The sequence below is a fragment of the Lonchura striata genome, chromosome 9 (genome assembly GCF_046129695.1).
Source record: "Lonchura striata isolate bLonStr1 chromosome 9, bLonStr1.mat, whole genome shotgun sequence".
In the NCBI taxonomy this organism is placed as follows: Eukaryota; Metazoa; Chordata; class Aves; order Passeriformes; family Estrildidae; genus Lonchura; species Lonchura striata.
The window spans coordinates 2,936,781-2,957,501 of NC_134611.1; the positions used below are offsets into that span (position 1 = coordinate 2,936,781).

General features: G+C 40.5%; 1 protein-coding gene across 3 annotated transcripts in view; it reads right to left on the reverse strand.

Annotated features, from left to right (window-relative positions):
* The window catches only part of RASAL2 (RAS protein activator like 2), a 162,572-nt gene that overhangs the window by 134,427 nt on the left and 7,424 nt on the right, over positions 1 to 20,721 (reverse strand). The window lies entirely within an intron of this gene.

A 20,721-nucleotide genomic window follows, 5' to 3' on the forward strand; every position in this document is an offset into this window, starting at 1 on the left:
GTCAGACATTTGACAGGCTGCTGGACTGCAACCAGTGCAAGCAATAGGCAGACAAAAACGTAGCTCCCAAGAGAGAAGCCCTCCCCACCAGCACAGAATAGCTCTGGGATACCATTTTTGTGCAAGGCAAAAGGCACTCTGGACCCCCACAGCATGGTTTCACATGCTAACTCACCACTGGCATGTCAATAACTGCCTAGAATTATCTCAGCAAAATAGTTTTATGTAAAAGGACTGCTTTATGGGACCAGGGGTAGAGTGAGTGATGCCCACAAATCCTGTGGGATTGACTCTCCCAAATAAAAGTACAAACATGGACTTTGAGTGAGGGGACAGATTTTCCCCTTGGAATTGAGAGAATAGAAGGTTTGGCTTCTTTGGGGCAGCTCCTGCAAACCTTTCTAATTCTCCTACAACTTGAAAAAGCAGGAAGATAAAAGAGAGGCTAAAAAATATCCCTCTCAAAAGGATAAGAACTTTAATCTAAAAATGAGCAAGTTGGCACTATTGATGCACGTGAGGCAGCAGTAAGGAAGGGAAGCATACAGACAAAAGAGACAGGATGAGAAATACCATGAACTACAGAAGAAGGAAATGAGAGAGGAGGAAGAAGAGAAATAATAAGCAGACTGGTTGTTTTGGGAGTGGAAGAAAAGATGAAATATAGGAAATATCATAATCAAAGTGCATATTATTGCTTTTTTCCTATAAAACCACAGGGGACAAGATCATACAGGTATTTTCCACCTCATCTAATAAGCACACATCCCCCAGCTAGTGAGTGCCAGGTGTATTTTTCCTATGACTCGAGGAAACGCTTGCATTAAAATTAAAAATAAAAGGGAATGCTCACTTAATCTGCTGTGCAACCCGAGTCCCCACTTATAAATGGCAGGGGCTGGAGACAATGAGAAATTGCTAGATTACAGAGGCCTCTGCAATGCAGTGAGCAACAGCTGAGGGGTAAAGTTGGAACACCACCAGCAGGCTTCAGAATGCCAAATTAAGTTTGCTTGCACAGTTGTTGCTAATAAAAACCACAAAGCCTTTCTCCCTGTCTCTGCACCACCTCATTCAGCCTGCTCCATAATGAATCACAACTAAAATCAACAGAAGAGCTTCAGGAAAGAATCCTGTCCCCAACACCTTCCAGTATTCCCTGCAGTCAAGAGAACAGAGGTGCTGCAAAGCCAGGTATGGCTTCACTGAGGATCCTTCACCATGGAAGTTAGGATCCTTCACAGTGGTGAATTCTATGACTGACACAGGTAGGAATTGTCACTCCAAAGACAAAGCATCCCAGCTGGAGAGGCACTTCCAAAAGGTGTCATTTCAAGCCAGCAAAGTCACGACGCACAATCAGACAGGCAAATATTTTCGTACTATGTCATGGATAAGCAGAACTTGCTGGTGTTTATTGAGAGGTCTGCTGGGAGCTACAAAATGATTTCTTCATTTTTTAAAGGCACAAACTCCTCACCAAGCAGGAAGGGCTGTCCTGCATCTCAGAGAGCAAATGGAAAGTAATAATGTGCACTGAGCTGCTCTGTCAGAGCTCGGTAATTACACGAAGGAGCTGATCTGTTAGCAGCCAGTCTAAATACAGCCCCTCAAGGGGCTACAACTCCATCACTGGCACTTTGAAAGGCACTCTGCTGCTCCAAGGGAACTGCAACAGCAGAAGGGAAGACCAGACGTGTGGTTATCAGCAAAGAGGAATTACCTACTTATGGAATAATAAATTGCGCTATTAAAAAAAATAAAAGAAGAAAAAAGCCATTATGCTGCAAGGAACTTCATTTCACACAGGCCACATTTAGAAACACATCAGTTAACTCTAATTTGCCTTAATATAGCAGATTAGCAATAGAAATTCTCAGCTTGCCTCTAAACCGAAGGGTTTCCCAGCTGTATTAGCAGAGTGAAAATCACAGCACTGCACTTCCTAACAGCTTTATTGTTAGGAAAATGATTTTGACTTCAGAAGGGAGCTTCTCCTGAGTAAGAACGATGTATCAGGGAAATATTCCGCTCTTTGACACTCAACCCTACCAGCCATCCTCCTTCAGAGAGAAACTACCAGAGTACAAGGCATTTTGCAGAGCAAATTTATCCCAAGAGCCCCCAATAAAATTGTGCTGTAGCCAAAAGAGTCATCTTTCAAAGAAACATGTGCTCCTGACTGCTTGCTTGTGTAAACAACACTGTAAAACAGGTATTTACTTTCACAGGTCAAGCTTACCAAAATTAATCACATACAATATGTGCATGTTTTCTACAACTTCAGATTACTTCCATTTTATCATAGTCCTACACAAAGACCATGATTCTGTAGAACAGAAAACATTTGGGGAAATACTTAGCTTTACTAAACAACATCACAGTTCCTTCTTTTTGCAAGTAGCCACTAAATGTCATCAAATCCATGCATGGCTCTCAGCCCTGTTCAAACCCTCCCTCCATAGCACAACATACTCTTCTTCACAAAAATCAGCCCTACTTGCATCCTAGACTTGTTAAAGATTGTTCTGGTTTTTTAACCATGGTTAGAAAAAATGAAATGCTTCTTCATCACTCGCCTTTCCCCATTACAACAGGGAGAAAGCACAGAGCAGAAGCTGCTCTTTTTTATTTATTTTTTTTTTTCAGTCTGTATTATATTCAACACACAGGAAAAGCCCTTTAAAGGAAGAGGATTATTTGCACGTAGCAGAGCCCAAAAAGTCAAAGAGCAAACACAAGGAAGGCTGCCCAGTCAGATGCGATACTGCATTCCTTAGAAATACTATCATTTTATTACATTCCTCTTCAAGGAATTAGGCAAAGCTGCAGTACTTCTGAAGATGAATTAAAGGAAAATGGGATAATGAAACGAAGGTGTGGCAAACCCTCGTCAGAATCCAAAATTACAAAGACACTCTTGTAAATAAACATGCTTTGTTGCCTGCCTTTTATTTTGCATCTTTGACATACTTCTCTGCTTATATTCGAGCATATGTTTGTTTTTTCTTCAGAAAAAAAAAAAAAAAAAAGAAAACTGCACACAGCTTGGATTGTGTCTGTGAAAGTGTAATTCTGTATGAGCAGGGAACAGCCACAGGCCAAGTCAGCAACTTTCAACACAGCTGGCATCAGGGATTCCACAGACTATGGTCCTTTTGTTACCAGAGCTGAAGGATGTCAAATATTTTGCTCATTTGACTAGCACATGTTGCTCTATCCGACTTGGATTTTATGCAGTCTAAGCCTTCAGTCTGAAATAGAGAGGAAGTTTTTAAAGTTTGTAATTTTATATTTCCAAATGTGACTGAAGGATCAAACATTAGCCCACCACAGTAAGCAAACTGAAATGATTGTTCTTACAAGATGTTCATGTTCTAAAATTTTAATCATCAAGTCTGTAGTAAAGCAGGATACTTGAATTATAATTTTTAATCAGTCATTTTTGTGAGGTTTTCTTCAACGGAAAACATAGAGGAGATGGAAAAGCCACACAAGAATATGTTTGGAAGATCAGATATAAAAGGTGTAACAGCAGATCTGAAAGGGAAAACTTCTAATTGAGCAATGCTGACTGTAAATGAAAACAGAAGTTGAAAGAAAAACGTTGCTATACACCGTCAAGTGTTAGTTCATCAGTAAGAGACCTGCTGAAATGTCAGCTTGGGGCTGTGCTCAGACACCTCAATACCCCATGGCAGCAGGTGCTTGCAAAGGAAGAAGCTCCTGCTTCCTTCTGTCTTTCTGTTTTCAGGTGGAAACCCCATCCTAAAATCACTTCCATTCTAGTACACTCAGTGCCAATTAGTGTTTGGAGTAAATAATATCATAAATACAAAGACCATTCCTTATGTTCCTGCCAACAACAGTCTCCACACGCAGTTACTTGGCACAAGAAGTCACCACCATAAATCACACTTTTATGACCATGTGGTTTTCCCTTTATCTTCAGTTATGCTGCACCACCACCCAGGGTTCTTTGGGAGACTCACACTCCAAGATCCCAGGGACTCTTACAGTCCATTAGGCTTTTTTCCTGCATAATACAATTCTCAAGTCATCTTTGAGTCAAGTCCAGCTATCTTGTTCAGTATCCAGCATCTCTCCAGGAGGAACATACACACCACACTTACACCAGAGATACTTCAGACCCCATCCATGGGCAAAAGTCACTAAACAGGACACAGGTGTGCATGAACAGTCAGAAACCTTCTGGGACTGCTGCCAGTAAAGAAATAATCATAAGAACAGGTTTATTCAGCAAGAGAAATGATACCAGTTATGCAGGAGGCCTTCTTGTTCCTGTTTCCTAGTTATGCAGTAAATCTAGAATGGGTTTAAGGCTGACTCCTGCATGGCATTGCATTCATAAAATGAATAAGGAAAATCCCAGCTTGCAAACTAAAAATGAAATTCAAGACAGCTATGAGCATGAGTGTGAAACAATGAGGAGGTGGAAGAAAAAGGGTAAGGATATTTCTCTGAGGCCAAGTATTGAGGCAACTGTTGAGGGAGGCTCTCCTTTGTGCAATCCCTCCTTGGTGCAGAGGAACACTTCTAAGCTAAGCTACCACTCGCTGAAATTCATCTGTTAAATTGGAGCAGATAATTTGAACCAAGCTTCAAATTACAGAGATTGGCCCTGAAGGGTCCTTGTAAAATTTATTTATTTTGGTAATCAATAAAATAATAAAGACTGGAGACAAAGGGGCAAGACCAGCACAAATATTGTACTTGCAAAAATAAAACCCACAAAAAAGGACACCCACAGTAAAAATAACTACCAAACCCCTCACTTCAGCCTTCAGAAATCATCTTTCTGCTGCCCTGAAACAATAGGGCTGTGTTCCCTTTGTGAGATGTTTTATTTCAGCCACCACACCCAGTTCTGGGAAGGGCAGGATGATAGCCGCTGATTTGTTTGCAAGATGGTACAAGGTGAAGTCAAAGTTACTGTTCCTGTATCCTGTTCAATTTTTTTTTTTTATTTCACACTAGTAAATATGGAGACAAAATTCACTCATGCTAAAAGGAAAAGGGTGCAGAGCTTCCACCACCTAACCAGCTCAGCCTTAATTGGCACAAGTTTCAAAGCAAGGAAAAATTCTTCCCTCCATACATTCGAGCCTCAACCTCTGCAAAATCAACACCCTGCATAGAACACTTCTTCAGGAGGGAACAAGTCAAAAATCAGATTTGTTTTGCATATAATACCCTGAGTTTATTTTCACTTTTGACCTAGATAGACAAATTATTCAAATACAGACTAAATCAAAATAAACCAGCACATGCAGTGGGGGTGAGTGTATGTCTAATGTTTAAGTTGTACATTAGGTCCTTTATCCTGACTGGGGACCTGAAGAGGACAGGCAGAAACCTTTTTTAAAAGCCCGTTTGTGTTAACCATCACCAAGCTGGCCACTTGGCTAAAACAATAAAGGATTTCAGCCAAGGGAGCATTACTTCCTCTAGACCGTCTTTTAAAAATTAAACTCTGGAAAGATAACAACAGTCATGCTCAGAGCTAATTATAGCAGAAACATTGCAGCAGCTAAAAATGCTAAAAAGAAGTGGTGGGAAAGGAAGGAAGGTAGCTTAAAGGGGAAAAAAAAAAAAGCAGGGAATGGCAAACCTGTCATACGTGTGACACTTGGTCTTCATGCAGTGCTCACAGAGAGAGGGAAGGTAGAAGCTTGTAAAGTCTGGGGACAACCAAAGCCCTAAACTCTGAGAAAGTCAAAGACATACATAAGACCCAAAAATGCTGCAAGCCAAGAGATGTATGAGTAATGTGCAAATTAAGTGGAAAAATTAAGAAAGGATTCTCACCCTGTTTTTTATCCCAGCTGAAAGCACAGTTCAAAACAACTATGCTGCTCCCATGCTCACACCCAACTCTCAAAGGCCAGCCTGGGCAGAGTGCAGGTACTAGGCTGTTTTATTTTAGTGATTTTAGCAAGAGAATAAAGAAAGCCTGAAGAAATCCCAAGGCCATGGAGCCTCATGAGCAGTGTGTGCTGCCAGGCTCCCAGAACAGCCAATGAAGAATGTTGCTCTCATATGTAATCTGTACTTGCGTTTTCTTGTCATATTTTCTTTCTAACCCTATAATCAAACATTTAGAAGCTACTTCGACAGCACACATACTACTTTGTCCTTCTATTCCTAAACTTTGGCTAGTAATCAGGTGATCCAAACGAGGGCAGACTACTCATTTGTTTGGGAGTGGCAAATCGATGAATGGAGGAAATTCATTTGCCCAGCACTAAACCAGATTAGTAGACCCTTTCCTTCTAGCAGGACTGGCTGTGCCTTTGGGGAACCTCCACCTCAGATCAGCAAGTGTGAGAGCAGTAAAATATCAAGGAGAAAATGAGAAGCCTCTAATTATTGAAGCTTTCAAACACAGCAGAGTATGTGCATAAACTGCCTTCCAACACTGACCTACAGTCACAAACCCACCAGAGGATCTAACACAGGCTGCAGGATGCAGACGGATCCACCAGCATGAAATGACTGTAGAAATGATTGATGCTTCCTTGCCCTCCCCAAGAATCCTCAAATCATTCAGGCTGGAAAAAGAAGGCTATTTCTTTCTGCACATTCAAGTAGCTGTGAATTCATAATTTCTCAAACCCACACGCACTAACAACTGTCCTTGTTTTAAAGATTTCTCACAGTTGCTACAAGCCAGGAATAAAATAGATATGAAAGTACTGCAAAAGGCACTGTAACAAGAAAAAATGTCAGCAGAAAAGATACTGGAAAGAGATGGAAAAGTTTTGATGCTTACTCATGCTAGTTACACGGCAGGATGATTTCCCCCAAATATCTGTAAAATCAGCTTGTAAAATTGGAAAATAAAGTTTCACCATCTGTGAAATCAGCACAAATAGCAGGGATTCTGATCTGAAACAAAGTTCAGCTCCATGCTTGGTGGGCTAAAAAATCAGTGGGTTTGGTTCACCGAGGATGCCTAATCAAAAGGGACAACACTCAAACACATGTGCCCTAAGCTGCAGCACATTATTCTCTATTCTGCATGGGAGAACATGGGAGAAAAATAATCCTTAAGACTGGTCAGGAAAAGGAGCTGTGACAATGTTTAAATTTAGAATTTTATTTTTGTGATCAAACAGACAGCTGAAATTACAAAAAAAAAGTAGTTTTGAGAGAGGGTTCCAGTCTCCTCTGGGCCTGGAAGTCCACCTGGAGTCACTTTTCCCTGTACTTTGTCTCCAGCAGCAGGTGCAGCCAGGTAAGATATTGCTATGAGTCCATGATAAAATGCCATTTATCCCTGCAAACAGTAATATTCATCAATTCTGCCTACAGATAAAAGAATAAATGTTTGCTTCCACAAATGGAGGCGATGTTATTTAAACCATGGTACTATTCTTGTAAATCCGAGACAGATGGGCCAGGATTCAGGGATAACTGAAGTTGCTGTGGTTATGATAAGGGAATTAGAGTGACAGAAAACCTCGTGCTGGGAAATGTGGGATCTGGAAGAGCTGCATTTGCTTTATGAAGATGAATGTTCCACAAATACACTATTTATGGTCAGTGAGCCAGAACAGTTTGGAGGTAATGGGTCCACCCTAAAAGAGGGGACCCAAATTCCTAGGTAGTTGTTACACCAAGCAACTTTCACAGAGTCTGGCAGGTCATTGCAAACAAACCTGATGTAAATTTTGGACATATCCTGTTTCTTTGTCTGGAAACACTAAGTAAGAATTTGGAGAAAAGGGGGAAAGTAGGAGACAAAATACTCCCATCTCTCAGATCACAAGCTTAAGAAATAGAGGGAAAATGTATTCAAAGTTAAATTTGAATAATATTTTCTTTAGAAAGTTAACAGTGATACAGTGTCTGTGATTTACTGATACCAAGTAGAGTAGGCACAGAGTAACTTCAACTTTTCCATCTCATGTTATCAAAATACTGTTGAAATGAAGTCAGGATTAAAATATACTGTACCTCCAGCTCCAACTTGGCTATTTAAGCTGTCAGGGTTAAGCTTACTTAAACTGAGGTTTTTTTGAGCCAGCAAAGAAAGAGTCAAAGGTGTTAACAGAAAAGTCAGACTAGTACTCTGTGACCAGGAAAGCCAAATTTATCCCCTCCAGCAAAGGCTGACAGAGCCATTACTCAGGCAAGGCTTCAGATAAGGCACCACTGAAGTCAAGTCACAACAAAATACAGGGGGGTCCCTGCTCTTGGTTCATCTACCACAGCTGTTAATACAGTGGGGGAAATAGAAACAAAAGAATATAAAAGAAAAAAAAGGTAAGCTTGCATGCACTCTTGCTACAAAAAATAGATGCAGAAGGCTACATTAAGATGATGTAAAAAACCTGGCATTTTTCTAATGAGCCAGTATTTTAATGATGCTATCTGAAAGAAGGATCAGACTTAACAAGGCTGCAGGGCAAAAATGAAGACACCAATCACATGTATATTATTTAAGGCAGATGCCAAAATTTACTTTAAAAGTTTAATTGGACAGGTAAAACTAGGGTAAAATTTAAGTGACCAGGTTCACTGAACAGAATCTATACATTTTCAGCATGACAGATGTTGTGCTTCTTTGTATCCCACTGTCAATCTGTTTTCTAATTGTGTACCTTCAAACCCCAACACTGGTGATTTGATTTGCTGAACTCCTAACAGGGAGTTGTATTTTCCCCCTTGAGAAAAGTGAGTACAATAACAAAGTAATTCCTTTACACTCTCCATTTTTCACTTCAGCATCACCCTATGAACTTTAGCCTGCTGATAATATTAATATCAGTGTTACTAAAGGCTTAGAGCCTGAAGGAGGAAAGACAGCATTTTTTTTTTTTTTTATGTTTGGAGTAAATGAGGAAGAAGCTGAGATACTACAAGTTGAAGCCAAGGACAGAAAAAGCATGGAATGAATATAGCTTAAAATATGCAAAAAATATTGCTTCCTGATGGTCAACCTTCAAATCCAAGGAGAAGGAGGAAAAAAAAAATCTCATTCCAACAGGAAATGAAGGTCAAAACCACTGAAATCAACAACTTAACATTTGAGATGGGGAAAAATAAACATATTGTTATTGATGTTCAGAGGGACAGGGTCAACAGGCAGCAGCAGTTTCCTACACCACTTGTTAGAAACATGGCAAGTTTAAAAGGCCGTCCTATTTTTATGTATTTATGCCTTCACTGATTTTACATAACAAAATTGCAACTAAACTAAAATGGAAAAACAATGAACAGCTCAGGCTTAGCAAAGCAACCAAACAACCTTCTAAACCTGTTTTCATCACATCTCCTGATTTAATGGTTGGCGTGACATGTCAGAAGTAAACGAGCTTCGTGTAATTATCATGTCTCCTGCTTGATCTCTGTCTTCCTCAAACACTTTTAAAAGAGCAAAACATTGCTTAAAATACAAATGCAAGGAGCATTTCATCTTTACAGCAAAACCTGTTTCTTCTGGTCTTATCATGAGAGGTGCATTTACTCCTATCTTCCATCTTTACTACTTTAATCCACATTGATGTTGAAACACTGTAAAAGTGTGCAGCAGGTCACAGGTTTAAGCACTGTTTTCTTCCTCCTGTTTTCCTGAAGTTTCTTAGAAACCATTTCTTCCTGCAGCAATGAATCTGTTCCTCTGCAGCAGACTGGAATTCCAAAGCCTCTTTGCTTACTTCCTCATTTGCAGACAATCCCCAACCCCCTATTTTTAACATAGTGCAATTCTGAGAATATTCAATTTCTTAATCAGCTGTCACTGGAAAAGCCTCAAGACAGCAATAATGCTGACACTTACCAGCAACCAGGTAGTTTCAAAGAAGAAAGAATAAAATCAAACAATATCTAGACTTTGCTGTCTCTCCTCAGTACTAAAGGATGTAATCACTTCAAAAATGTCATACATTTTATCCATGCTTTATTTCTGTTACAGAGGTTTTGATAGGAGGTTTTGACAATAATTACATTATTTTTGTGCTGTTTTCTTAGCTCAGTACATTTAATGCATCTTTAAAAACAGGTCTCCCACCCCCAAAGCCCAAACAGCAGGGGCAAGCAAAAAATGGGAGGAGAGGGGAAACCATATGCAGAAAAGGAATAGGTTAAAAAAAAAAATCAGCTTTACATACTAGAATTGTTGATTATGCCACTATTTTGCTGGGAGATTTTATTTTGATTTCAAATGCTTGCTTAGCCTTCCCATACACAGATTTCAGATCTCCTAACTGGCGTGCTGCAATTCTTCTACTTGCTGACAACAAGCCTGGGAGAGTGGGAGAAATAGAAGAAATGCTCAAGGCACAAGGACAGATATTCAAAAATACTGATGGGAAGCAAACTAGGGGAGCAGGAGCTTTGGAGTAATCATGGACAACACACAGAACAGGAGATTGTCATAGAAACTGAGCCAAGACAGGTCTTGGATGCAAATGAGGGATCCCAGAGGATGTATGTTGTGACCGTGCCTAGAGCAGTATAACATTTTTTGACATTCCTGGTGCTGCTGCAAGTGAAGAAATGCAATATCAGAATGCTGAGCTGCAAGACTCAAACCTATGTGGTGCAACAGCCTGAAACTCCACCAGCTTCAAGAGGCTGGCAGTAGTCTTAAGTTATAAAATAGAATGGCTTGGGCTGGAAGGGACCTTGAAGGTCATTCACTTACAGCCCCTTGCCATGGGCAGGGACACCTTCAAATATCCCAGGTTGCTCCAATCCCCATTCAATCTGGTCTTGAACACTTACAGGGATGGAGCAGCCACAGCTTCTCTGTGCCAGAGCCTCACCACCTTCACAGGGAAGATTTTTTTCTTGAAATCTAATCTAAACTTATTCTCTTTCATTTTTAATTCATTTCTCCTTGTCCTATCACTCCATGCTCCTGTAAATGGTCTCTCTCCATCTCTCTTGTGGGCTCCCTTCAGGTACTGAAAGGCCACCATGAGGTCACCCCAAAGCCTTCCCTTCTCCAGGCTGAACAATCCCAACTCTCTCAGCCTTTCCTCACAGCAGAGCTGCCCCAACCCCCTGATCCTCCTGCTGCCTTCTCTGGATACTCCAACAGGTCCTTGTCCTTCCTGTGCTGGGACCCCAGGGCTGGAGGCAGCTCTGCACAGATCCCTAATCCCAAAAAATCTCTACCATTTATTTAACAGTGCTCTACTCCTGTTTTCTAGATTCCCTCAACCTTTCAGTCACAGCATGAGAAGAACACGAGGCTTTACTTATTATTGTCAGCAAATAACACACACACCAAACCAAACACTGCAGCATCAGCCTCGTTGTTCAAGGTGTTGGATGTTTGCTACAGCACATTGTTTTCCAGACAGTTGAAAGATTTAAATAGAATATGATGTGACTTCTTTACATTGACTACCAAATAAAATTAGAAATTCGAAGTTCTCAAAACTCCCTGTTTCCTGGGAACACCCCAAATGCACTGAGAGAAGCTGCTGAAGCAGCATAACCTGGAACCCGAAATTATAGTGGAAATACCTATAAGCATTCTTGTAAACAGATCATGCATGGCTGATTGGGATAAAGGCTGCTGTGAAAGACCAGATAACCTACTAAAATATTCCGCTGCTGAGGATATGAGGGAAAGAAAGGCTATTAAAATGTTTATTATGGTAATCATATAAATTAATTTGAAAAAAATCCGCTCCCACTATACAAGCCTCATAATGAGCTTATAGCCTAAACACTGATGCTTTATCAGATTAAGCAGACTTTCTTCCTTTGTATTTTTTGATGTGATATATCTGCATGCTGGGTTTTTTCTTTAGAAGACATCTTCAATATTCTATTACCAGAGAAATAGGGATGAAATACAGAAGTGTCAGCCTTTGAAAAGCAGCAGGATTTAAAAATGAACTGAGGGGGGGAAATGTCCTGTTATGTGTTAATATGAGACCTTTTTATTTTTTTTTTTAAGTAAGTTAATGTCATTTTACAGTTCAGAACTTGAGTTAGAGATAACAGAATTTACATGATCATGACAATTTTTAAAAGATCCCGTCACTGTTACTAAACTTTACTTGTCCTACAGACAAGTCAAAGCAATTTTCTACTTGTCAGAGACGATAAATCAGTTGTCGGGTGACACTGCCAGGTGGATTTGTCAAATCTCCCGTGAAGAAATTTGGTCTCTGCTTTCAGACTGCCTGTGAACTCCTGAGAGTGAAGTAGCAATTAAGAGACAGATTAGGAAGAGTTTGGATTTTTAGGGCTGCTGCCCCTTTCCCCAGCTTCTCTAGTATTTTTCTTTCTGCTTTACCGTCCAAGTGGGTGCACAGCATCAAGCTGCTGCTGGGTATTATTCTAGCACTTCACCCACAGAATTACAGTTTAAAGTAGAACAGTTAAAAAAAAAAAAAAAACTCCAAACCACACACTGCATTTGAAAATACATTATTTGGTTTATAAATAACTATTTCTCTTCAAGACAAAGGAACACCTTCAGAAAGATAAGACTCAAACCCTTTTTTTTTTAATCCATTCTGTTTGTCATTCTATGAGTTACTCAAAAGAAACAACTGGTATTTGAGTGAGAGCAAAGAAGTTATGGCAAAGATGTGTGAATGGAAGTTCATACCTCATGTGTACCGAACACAAAAAACAGTCACTTACTAAGAATAAAGGTGGAAATGTTCTAGTGAGATACTTCATGTACTGACATTAAACAAGTTCAACAAGACAACTGAGGCAAGCTGTTCCCTTTTTAGCCCTTTCTTCTCAAAATAAATGAGAATGGTGTTAATATTCTGTCTGGGCTGCACTTCTAAATTTTATTTAGGAGCCATGGCAGGTGTAGCAGAGAGACTCATTTGGAAAAATACACTACAGATAGTATACAAGAAATTAGAAAATGCAGAAGAAATGTTTTTTCCTAGTACCCTTGGGAGTCACACCCCTTGGGCATAGGGGTGATCCTCCAGTACTCTGCAGAGACTTTCCTGATGCAAAGAGCAGACAAATACAAGTAGCAGTTGACACTGGTCCAGCAGATAAGAAAAGATGGTAAGCCTCAAAGTGAAACCCAGAGGTAGCATTTCAAATGGAAACCTCCTCCCACGCAAAGGAGTCTGTGAGCCTCTCCAGGAACCAACAGGCCACACCTCATCTTTCAGATCTTTCATATGGACCTTGGAGTTGAGTTTGACCTCTAAGACTTGCTCTGTTCCACTCCAGGACACTGCAGGCATGGCTTCCCTGGGATTGCACATAACTCTGCTGTGTTTGCCATGTCATTCCACTGCTCTGAAGTTCAGAGAACCAGGAGAAGCAGCAAGGAATTTCCATCCTGCCATACAAAATGTGAGCTACTTCCCAACTAAAAGAAGGCAACTCCCTACTCGTGAGCCTGTTCACTGGAACACCTGAAAAGAGTAAGGTTTTTGATTGTATTTTCTGTCAGCAAGGAATGCCAAAGAATTTGCAGGTTTCAGATGAAGCATTGGTTTTGCTATGTCCTAGGATAACATTTGTACTGTCCTCTAAATATCCACATTAAATCCTCAAGCTTAAGGACTTTTTAATATCATTTTGACAGAAAGGCAGTTCATCCTTATTCCTGAGCTGTTGTAAAACAGGTCTTCTTCCTCTGCATGCTATGCTCAACATTACAGTAAGTGGGGAGAAAGACATTTCTAGCCACTGACAAAGCCTGAACAAATTGCCTGGCAGCAGCACTCAGTTCCCTGTCTTCCCATTTTTCCAGGGGCTGAGTCAGAGCTGTCTTCCCCCACTGCAGGGAGGCAGCGTGGAAATGATGCCAATCTGTTTCAGAGGCTACAAGATGAACTAAGACCTTTGGTATTAATGTAACGCAGACACAATTCTAACTCTAATAAAGTCATTTATTGGAGCTGCTAAGTGCAGCTGTTCTTCCCTCACTGTACTATGAGCAGCAAGAGTAAAGCTGAGGGGTGAGGCAAAGAAACCAAGGGGGAAAATTAAATAAATCATTTGGAAAATAGCTGGACAGTAGAATGGCCAGCCCTTAGGCTGGAGCGCTACTCTAGATTTACATTGCCATTAAGATGAATCTAATTGCCATCTGGGTATGCAAGATTAATTTTAAAAGACACATGTCTTAAAATGTATCAGCAGTTATTTCTAAATATAAACTGTAACTGTCTTGCCAGAGAATCCAGAGCAGAGTTGCTCAGTGTCTTTAGAGGTGAAAAGTGTTTCCTTGGAAGTGCTGTGATTTCCCAAGGAAAAAAATCTGAGGATTTCTTCCTTGTATGAATAATTTATGTGCTTTGGTAGTCATAGTATTAGAGAGACACAATTATGAACAGGATATAACTCTTCAATTTTAAAAGTTGTTTCTAATTCAGGCTTCATTTGTACTACTGTGGAGGAAAAATAATCGTACTATCCACTCTCCCTCTTTCTGCTGTCACAGGAAAATTGTGCAAAGCACAGAGCCAGACAACATCTCTTTTAATCCTAAACCAACAGCATTCAGACTGCAATATGAGTTTCAAGAAAAAAAAAAAAAGTTAAAAAAACCTCAGAGGAATAATACCCATGGTGGCTCATCAGAATATTAAGGAGATTTCAGATTGTCAAAGCTCTGGAATCAGATGCTGATAATTCAGAGCTCCTGCCCAGCTCAGATTCCAAGCAACAAATACATCTGCATGTGTTGGGGAATAGATTTGCATTCATTGTTTCCTATATGCTGATAATTGGAAAGATTAAAAAAACCCCAAGGTATGCAACTCAGTAGCTACCCCTTATGGGTGCTGATGTTTCACTCGCTTTACTGGATATTTCAACCAGAGAAAAAGAACATCCTAAAAAGCTCCAAACCACTAACAGCTTTCACATGCCATGCCTTTGGACCAGCATGGCCTCTTGTACCAAGCCTGCTTCCAACAAAAACAGCACCACCCCGCTTTCACCCAGCATCCTGCTGGCAAGAGACATGGAGAAATGGATGGTGTACCCAGAAAACCACTGGGTCTCTCCAGCTGGCACCCCTACACTTGCTGAATTCTGCATTTTCTCCCCAATCACACAGAGCTCCTTTAACCTCAGAGCCCTGGTAACGCTCAGCACAATGCTAGAGGTTGCCTTTTGAGGCAAATTACTCCACTGCAGCTACTTTCAGCTGTATTTTTAGCCCCCAGGCTCTTCCAGCACTACATTTACAAACGTAACTCCACCTCATGTTTATACCAGCATACAAGCCCACAGCTGGTTAGACACAAAGCAGCAAGAGAGGCAGTGAGGATTCTGACTTACAGCAGTGGGCTACAAGAACATTGTACCAGTACCTTGCTACCTCTTGTAATTCAAGCTCTCCATTCACCTTCTGGTGAAGGTTTTCCTAAGGGGCTTAAGGGCACCCTGCACCCAACCCCAGATGAGCAAAGACAAGTTCAACTCCAGACCCCAATGGGAGCTGAATGTCACCTTTGCTGAAATTCCTTTGACATCAACATTCACAAAAACAATTTCCCTCGTGGCTTGAATTGCTGTTCCAAGCAAAAACTGTAGTTAAAATTAATAGCATGCTCATTTTATAACAGAGACACACACACAAAGCTGGCTAATCTTTGCTGAAAACCAAAAAGCCACCAAGGTTCCAGAAAAAGGACTGGAATAGATTTTTCTTTTAGGTAACCAGTGTTTATACCAACTTGACACCAGAGTGAAATGAAGCAGGGAAAAAAACCCAGCCAGTTTTATGAGATGGTGATTACAAATGCTACATCAGCTTTGTGAAATTACAGGAATGAATTATTTTTTCCAATGAGGTATTAATCCCCCCGTAAGACTTAGCTGAATGTTACATATCTGCAGAAAACTGCACATCTGCATCACACTAATTGTTTTTTTTTTAAGTGTCCCCACAAAGAAGTAAACACACACCTCCTGCCCAAGATAAAAAGAAAAGGCACCACTAATTGAAGGGAGCTATAGCTCAGCCTCAAACTGAATCACTACTAGGAGCAACACAAATGAAGAACACCCCAGAATGAGAACTGGGATGTCGCTTCCTCCAGCTGTGCAAGTGCTTAAGTAATAAGCACATGACATACTGCAGGCCCCTGCAAGGACAAGAGGCCAACACAATGCCCCTAAAAGTCACAGGTCTGGCCAGTTCCATCACGAGTAATGAGAGTTCCAAGGAAACACAGGCATTTCCTTCCCTAATTCTCCAAACACCCACCTCCAGGATCTCAAAATGGTCAGCAAAAGAACTTAGTAAGGAAAGCACCCAAAAGTCAATTACATCATCTAACCAGGGTGTAAGCAGAAGGCCACTCAGGCTGGTCCAAATTTTCACCTACCAGCCCTAAAAACTGGTTAGTGAGCTTCCAGCATTTCTCATGGAAGGCACTTCCTTTTGGAAGGGAATGAAAAAAGCAACCTTAAAGCAGAGAAAGTAGGTCACAAAGAAGCCACATCCATAAAGTCTGGAAACAAAACAGGGAGGGATACTGTGTCAGCTATAGAATTGGGTGGTTATTATAAATGGAAATCAAAAGTACAGCTAGAACATCTCAGCTGGTAACCTGATGAAACAGATTAACTACCCTCCAAGTGATACATTACAGCTTTTCTAAGTCTCCTGCAAAGCTACTCTAAGTTTTAAACTTAATTGCATGCTTTTTAGACTGAACTCGTGATAACCCTTCTGAACTCCATCAACAACAATAGCAGTCTTGACAGCAAAGATTTATGTTGTTGGGCATCAACATCCCAACACCCCTCTGTCACCACAGCTTTCATTTGAGATTCATCCCAAAGCCTTTTTAGAGCCATCCAGGTAGAGACTAATCTGCAAACAGATGTGGTGGTTATGTTTTACAGCTTTACACATGTCAGCCAAGAGATCTCATGGCCTGGCCAGCAGATACCTGTGGTAATCCCATAAAGATGGCTGTAAAATCAGCCTGAACACACAGAAAGCCAGGGCCCAGCAGTCCACTCTCACCTTTTTTTTTTAATTCCCCAGAATTAAGTGAAACATCAAAGCAAATGTAACCTGTAATCGGAGCAAGTATTTTCTCAGCATGAAAGAAGCAGGTTGATTTAATTCTTGGCACCTTTTTATAGGAACACCTACCTGCTCAAAGGGGAAACTATCTTAACTCCTACCAGAGCACTTGCTGTGTCCCAGGCTGTCTGGTTTCCAACCTATTCTGAGAAGAGATTTGTACCACTGCAAAGAAAACAGTTAGTGCCTTTTGATACTATCAGCTATTGCTCTTCAAATTATTCATAAAGAAAGATTATAATATGTTTTTATAAAAATGCGTAAGTCAAAATATAGGACTAAGGAAAAAGCCTCCTTCTAGTTGATTATGTACAATTCATAATTGCTTATTGCCTCACAAATGTAATAATTAGAGATGACCAGTATTATATCATTATATATAAGCAGCAGGTTAAAGGTGCCAAGAGAGCCATTAAATCCAAATTACCAAAAATGTACAATTTAACTGGCCAAACACCATGCTGAAGTCTGGATCCAGATAAATTTGAGACATGATGATTCAGGTGAATGCTGCTCTCAGAGCAAACATGTATTTATTACTGACAGCCATGCTGCATTTTCAGATACTTTCATATTTTCACTCTTTTCTGGTTTTTTAACACAGAAAAAGCCATGTATTCTGACAAAATAAAACAGCAGAAAGCAAGTTGTGCCAGAATTGCAAAGAATAATGCCCTTTCATACCACTTAGGTTTTCAGCTATTATTACTACATTCCTCTCAATTTGTTTCCAGCGAAGTTTCAGACATATTTTTACTTTTACAACATGCAAATTCCCCATTTCCAGCACTGGTCTGTAATAATAAAAAAAAATTGCTTCCTTCTTATCATCCTTCCTTTTATCCTGCACATTCATAATTTCTGCAAACAGAGGCTGTTTACTTCACATTCCTGACTTCCCTATTAGTAAGTTCAAAAAAAAAACAAAAAAAAAAAATTAGAGCAGAAAATGCTTAACTTCTGTCTGTAAAGCTTGTCTAGGCTGACAAAAAAAAAAAAAAAAGAAGGAGGCATTCTTCCTAATTTGATTTAATGGTTATAATGATTTAATGGCTATAAATTGAGAAATTAGCAACCACTGGCATCAAAATGAGGAGAGTTGAATTAGAAATGGCCTCAGTTCACACTGCTATGACAGTACTTATAGAATTGGACATGAACAGCTATAGGAGCTTATTTAAGCAGAGGAGTCACCAGCCAAGGGTATGTGGAAGCAAACTGACATAAATATTTATGGCAAGACCATAAAACTTTTTTTGCTACTTCACTATATGGGATCTAAAACTCATTATCTCTAGGGAGTTGAGGCTATTTGAAAACTTCAGTGAGCAAGGCCTGAGTTAATGGAAGGAGTTAAGGAAGGACCCCATGAAATCTATTCAACAGGGTAATTAATCACCCCACACCTCACTAACATCCTAAGCAAGTGCTGCCAGAGAGCATGAGAGAAAGGGACCCCATAAACCACTGCCATTTAGAAGACAAATCTTCTCAAACCTGGCTTAGAAGGATGTTGGTTTCTTTCCTGACTTCTTATTTTCCAGGATACCTATCAACTACCCACCATGCTGAATTTAAAAAAAAAAAAAAAAAAAGATGGAAAATAATTACAGAAACATACCTCTAAATAGGAAATACTTCGTATTATTTGATGAGGCAGTCTAATGATTTCCTAGCAAGTGTGAGCACATTTTGTTTCTGGTGCATGATGTACGTGTTCCAGTATATTTAAGCAAGAAGGAAATGCAGTGAAGGCAGCAGCTTGTCTGTACAGCTTGAGGTATAACCTCATAATGTAAATAAACATCTTTTCAGGAAGCATTTTGTCTCCCCTTCTTTCCTAGGGTCTGCACTGCACTGTACTCCTAAGATAAAATACCTAACATTGAAAACTGCTATGGATCATTCAAGTGCTGGCAAAGCCAACTTGTGTAATCCACTGGCAGGGGGTCCAAAAGGCCACAGGAAAGATGCTGGAGCTCAAAGTGGTTTAACCATTCTTCTATGGTTTTCCAGGTTTCATCTGTGATGTATTTGCTTTCCCCAGTCAGTAGTGAAGATTACCTACCTGAAATTAATGATTTAGGCACCACCCAACCTGCTTAGAAATTATGAAAAGCTAATGAGTGCTGGCTATCCAACACCTTCATACCAGTGGTCCAGCCTGCTACCACTGTAATGAGACAAGAGTATTCCATTTTGAAGGTCAACAAAGCTTTACCTTTGGCTTTTTGGGTAGTAAAAGGAATAAAAGAAGCAAGCAGATGTAATCACCTGAATGGAAGTCCCTCTCTCTGAGGGCAGCTTGCCCTGCTGACCTACAGATTTGGCAGGTAATAGGGTATTTGAGAGGATTATTAATAGTTACAGAGGTTCCAAGTTAAGCAGCAAGGCTTAGAGGCGCCCCAAACACAAAGCAGTGCTACCCAAGGCATGCAAGCAAAGCACTGTAGGCGTCTCAGGAGATCTGGCTTCTGTTGCCAAGTTTCTTGTATGTCCTTGGACAAGTTATCTGACCTATTTGTGCCTCATTTCCTCACCTTCTCAGCTCAGAGCAGCCCTCTCAAATAAAGCCATTAATGCTTTGGATGCACTCATACAGCAAGGCAATGAATGGTGCAAGTCAGTGAAACTGATCCTTCCTCCTTTAACCCTGATGGAATTGTTAATAAAGCAGTCACCATTTGTCAAGGCAAAATGGAACAGAAAACTGAAGCAAAGCAATCGCCTAATTTCCAAATGAGATTCAAGGACTGCATTGAGCCCTCCCAGCCACTGCTGCTTTGCACACATTTTCCTGGAACCCTCATAGCACACACTGTGCTGAGTAGTGCAGCATCTGTCCCCTATCTTGTTGAGAGCAGTATCAGTGCACTAAAGAGTCAGCTAAATGAGGGTGTGAATTACCTCCGCTTATCTCAAGCCAATCCACTGACTCAAGTAATGAGATCCTGAAAAAAGCAAGCAGGTTTTTAACTCTGTCATACAAGTATCAAATGGGGAGCAGAAATCCCTACAGAAGTGCCAAACCCACCTATATTTCCTCCAAGCCCTTACTAGCAAAGGATGATGCATATCCCAAGAGGAGAAATGTAGTTATGCTGTTGTATTCCATGTAATAACTTCGAGTGCCTCTGTGAGGGATCTCCCAAAAAGCAAATGTGTCATAAACTTCGAGGCTTTCCAGCTTTCTCAGCCTAACCCTGAGGACTGCTATTCCAGAGCTGGGGAACATCTCAGGAGAGCACAAAGCTGTTGTTGGTGCAGTTTGGCTCACTGCCTTCCGGTGCCTGTCCCAGAGACCCTGCTGCTTTAAGTTTGTTCCCTTTCCCGACACAAAACATCTCCTGAAACCCTAGGAAAAAAACCCAAAACCTCTCCTTCTGAAGCCCTAGAAGGTGGTAGTGGGCATCCAGCGTTTCTTACATCATGTTACGCGGATACAATGGACACAAAATGCTTATTCCTAGGCAGTTTTGTCTCCTTGTTGGAAATTTCAAGTTAAAACCCAAGGAATGTTCCTCTTTTTCAATACTGTGCCTCCCAGTACTTTGTTTCAATTCCCTGCTACCAGAGTTAAGAACGTTTTCTCAGACTGAATGCTACAGTCTACCTGAAGGAGTTTCCCACACTCTTCTCATGCCATCCAGACTGAGAACAGGACCAAGGTGAAGAGGTTCTGCTGAATCTCTTGG